Here is a 4,726-nt window from a genome sequence, read left to right on the forward strand (position 1 = left end):
TAACTCTTCATATAGGTAATAGGATTACTCTCTAATAGAGTAAGTGAGACCTACTGCCTTCATAGGAACTTTAGAATGACTAGATGAGACACAGAAAAGAAACAAAGCATAGTGTTTGGCACAAGATAAACTCATAATGAGTAGCTCTTATTTCTGGTTTGGGCTTCTCTGGGAACTCAGCTGGTGAAGAGTCCACCTACAATGCAGGACATCTCCATATTCCTGGGCTTCCTTGGTGGCTCATATGGTAAAGAATCCGTCTGCAAAGCAGGAGACCTGGGTTCAATCCCTGGGTTGGGAAGATCCCCTGGAGCAGAGCATTGGTAATCCATTCCACTATTTTTGCCTGGAGAACCCCCTTGCCTGGACAGAGGAACCTGGCGGGTTACAGGCCATGGGGGGGGGGGGCAAAGAGTCAGATGGGACTGAGGAACTAAACCCAGCACAGCGTATTTCCGGTATAAGCAGTGTTACCACTTAGATACATTCCACAGGCATAGGTGGCAATTGAGACATGCCAAAGCTTCCCTCTGGTTTAGAGATTTACGATCCAATTGACTAATACTTTGCTCTGTCTATGAGATATACAACAAAAAGTAGTATTTCCTCATTTCCTTAGGGCATGGTCTGAATCTCCTTCTCCCTTGTGTTTTGCACAACTTTTATCCAGCATAAGCCATCGTGCTCCCTATGAAGACAGGATAGGAGTGGGAGGAAGGGGGCTGTACAACTCATCCCCATGCTCCCTGACTTTAGTCCTTGGAAGTCAAGTTAACTGGCTGGTTCTTTGGAGAAAGGCCACCCTCTTAGGTTGGTCCTAAAGCCCTCAGTACCTGGCACCTCCCACATCATTCAGTGTAGCTGGACTTTTAACTTCAACAAATGCATACTTCACTCTTTCTCTTGCTTTCTTACTTTTCCACAAGTTGTTTTGTCTTTCTGAGATGTTCTTTCTCCTCATTTTGCCTGATAAACATATTCTCATCCTTTGGGTTTTTGGATCACCTTTCCGGGAAGAATTTCCCTAATTCCCCCTCAGACTCTGTTGTGTGTTCCTACTGGATTCTATCCTTCCTCTAATGTTCATATTCCATTCTACAACAACTCAGTGTACAGTGTCTTCTCCCACACTCAGCTGTAAACTCCAGACTGTTGGGATCTTATCTGTCCTGCTCACGTTTCCACAGGCAGCATCTACATCCAGCCCAGAATAAGTACTTAATAAATATTTGTTGAGTGTTCAGTGGTTTCAAAACCAGGGTGAACCCAAGCTGGTAGGGCTAGGCCGATCTCCTGGATGATAGCATGAAGTTTACCTAAAAAACACCCTTTTTGGTCTCAGTATTGGAGAAAATGGACTTCCCTGGTGGCTCAGTGGTTAAGAATCTGCCTGCAATGCAGGAGATGCAGGAGAGGCAGATTTGATCCCTGGGTGGGGAAGATCTCCTGGAAAGGAAACAACAACCCACTCCAGTATTCTTGCCAGAAAAATCGCTCAGAGAGAGGAGCCTGGTGGGCTACAGTCCATGGTGTCACAAAGAGTTAGATGCCACTGAGTGTGCGTGCGCGCGCGCGCGCACACACACACACACACACACACACACACATTTGAGAAAATAGTTATAGGACCCTCCTGATGTTCCCTTTTAAACTTCTGCAATTCAAAATTAGAATGGCTGCACTTCCAACTCTTGCAATTCCATAAACTTGCCCAGGACACTAAACTTTGAGGTCCTGCCTCTAGGAAGCTCCCAGATGACCTAGTGGTCATGAAGATGAGATGACTTTTTTTTTTTCTCATGAGATTCCTTAGGGCCCCCTACATGTCTCTGTTCCTCAGACTGTAGATAAAGGGGTTCAGCATGGGGGTGACAGCAGTGTACATCACAGCAGAGGCTTTCACCTTCATGGCTGTGAGGACAGATGAAGGACACAGATGGTGTCCCGTAGGACCACTATAATGGTGGTCCCGTAGAAGAGCACAACCACAGAGACGTGGGAGCTGCAGGTGGAGAAGGTTTTCTTTCTGCCTCCCGCAGAGGGCACCTTTATGATGGCAACAATGATGGGAGCATAGAAGGCCAGAATGCAGATGAAAGGCATGGCTATGACCATCCCCGCCACAATGAGCACAAAGATCTTGTTCACAGAGGTGTCCGTGCATGAAAGTCTGAGGAGTGGGGTGAGGTCACAGAAATAGTGAGGCATCTCATTATTGCCACAGAAAACCAGACAGGCCATCAGGAGGATGTGGTGAGGGAGACGAAGCTGGAAAACACCCATGGACCACCGACCAGCAGGCCACAGAGGCATGGGCTCATGATAGTGTATAGTGTAAGGGGTGACTTATAGCCACGAACCTTCATAAGCCATCACGGCTATTAAGACACTGTCCATGATGCCAAAGAAATGGAAGAAGTACATTTGTGTCATGCAGCAGGAATAAGAGATGGACTTACTCTTGATTTGGATGTTCACCAGCATCTTGGGGACAGTGTCAGTGGCCAGGCAGAAATCAACCAAGGAGAGATTGGCCAAGAAGAAGTACATGGGGGTGTGGAGGTGGGAGTTTGTGCTGATGGCCAGGATGATCAACAGGTTCCCCACTACTGTGACCACATACATGCAGAGAAACAGAGCAAAGAGGAGAGCCTCCTGTTCTGGCTTTTCTGAAAGTCCCAGGAGGATAAACTCAGATGAGCTGGTTTGGTTGTCTGGTTCCATGGATATGATTCCTCTGGAAGTATTGAAAAGGGAAATTTACATGAATGCTAGGACAATTATTCCGGCAGATTAAATAATTTTATTCCCAGTTTCTTTAGTCAGTTCAGTCGCTCAGTTGTGTCTGACTCTTTGCAACCCCATGGACTGCAGAATGCCAGGCTTCCCTGTCCATCACCAACTCCCGGAGATTACTCAAACTCATGTCCATTGAGTTGGTAGTGCCATCCAACCATCTCATCCTCTGTTGTCCCTGTCTCCTCCCACCTTCAATCTTTTCCAGCATCAGGATCTTTTCCAATGAGTTAGTTCTTCAAGTCAAGTGGCGTTTCAGCTTCAGCATTAGTCCTTCCAACGAATAGTTAGGACTCATTTCCTTTATGATCGACTGGTTGGATCTTCTCACAGTCCAAGGGACTCTCAAGAGTCTTCTCCAACACCATAGTTCAAAAACATCAATTCTTCAACATTCAGCTTTCTTTATAGTCTAACTCTCACATCCATATATGACCACTGGAAAAATCATAGCTTTGACTGGACAGACTTTTGTTGGCAAAGTAATGTCTCTGCTTTTTAATATGCTGTCTAGGTTGGTCATAGCTTTTCTTCCAAGGAGCAAGTATCTTTTAATTTCATGGCTGCAGTCACCATCTGCAGTGATTTTGGAGCCACCCAAAATAAAGTCTGTCACTGTTTCCACTGGTGCCCAATCTATTTGCTATGAAGTGATGGGACCAGATGCCATAATCTTAGTTTTCTGAAAGTTGAGTTTTAAGCCAACTTTTTCACTCTCTTTTTTCAGTTTCAAGAGGCTCTTTAGTTCTTCTTCACTTTCTGCCATAAGGGTGGTGTCATCTGCATATCTGAGGTTATTGATATTTCTCCTAGTAATCCTGATTCCAGCTTGTGCTTCACCCAGCCCAACATTTCTCATGATACATATAAGTTAAATAGGCAGGGTGACAATGTACAGCCTTGACGTACTCCTTTTCTTATTTGGAACCAGTCTAGTTCTGTCTAGAACCAGTTCCAGTCTAGAACTGGAACCATGTCCCGTTCTAACTGTTGCTTCTTGACCTGCATACAGATTACTTAAGAGGCAGGATAGGTGGTCTGGTATTCCCATGTCTTTAAGAATTTTCCACAGTTTGTTGTGATTCACACAGTCAGAGGCATGGCATAGTCAATAAAGCAGAAATAGATGTGTTTCTGGAACTCTCCTGCTATTTTGATGATCCAACGGATGTTGGCAATTTGATCTCTGGATCCTCTGCCTTTTCTAAATCCAGCTTGACTATCTGGAAGTTCATGGTTGAAGTTCACTGTTGAAGCCTGGCTTGGAGAATTTTGAGCATTACTTTACTAGCGTGTGAGATGAGTGCAATTGTGTGGTAGTTTGAGCATGCTTTGGTATTTCCTTTCTTTGTGACTGGAATGAAAACTGACCTTTACTATTTCCTTAATAGTATATATACAAACAGAATCAATGTTAAATAGGCCATACATAAAATTAGCCCTTAGTGTTTGCATTTGTAGGGTACATTCACCATAGTATCACATGTACGTATACAGGTAATATATATCTACCTGTATATGGAAACTACATTTTTGAGCTTAAATGTAGTATCAGTTAGAAGAGTGGTAAAGTGGTGCCTTTAAATATAGATTTTTTAAAAAAGAACTATAATACAATAACAATAAAAAATCTGTTGAGGTGTGTAGGGTACTTGAAATTAATGTGAGCCAAGAAAGATGCAGGGAGAAGGTGTCATACATTTCACCTCTCAGTGTAAAGAATTATTCACAGCAAAAAGTTTTTCACTTCTGAGCCTTGCTCCTCAAGAACCTGAACTCCCCTGTGATCACGTGAGAGTAAAAGAATTTGACTAATGAGGAGCTTTGGATATTGAACCCCCAAGAGACAGAGAGACTGCAAATAAGTCTGCCTTTGACCACCCCACTCAACAACCACCCCACGGCTAGTCGCAGGGACCATCATTCCTGC

General features: G+C 44.1%; 1 pseudogene; it reads right to left on the reverse strand.

Moving 5' to 3' along the window:
• Positions 1–607: 607 nt before the first annotated feature.
• LOC136156175 (olfactory receptor 1M1-like) lies at positions 608–2,724 on the reverse strand (annotated as a pseudogene).
• Positions 2,725–4,726: the final 2,002 nt, after the last annotated feature.

The sequence above is a fragment of the Muntiacus reevesi genome, chromosome 1 (genome assembly GCF_963930625.1).
Source record: "Muntiacus reevesi chromosome 1, mMunRee1.1, whole genome shotgun sequence".
NCBI lineage: Eukaryota > Metazoa > Chordata > Mammalia > Artiodactyla > Cervidae > Muntiacus > Muntiacus reevesi.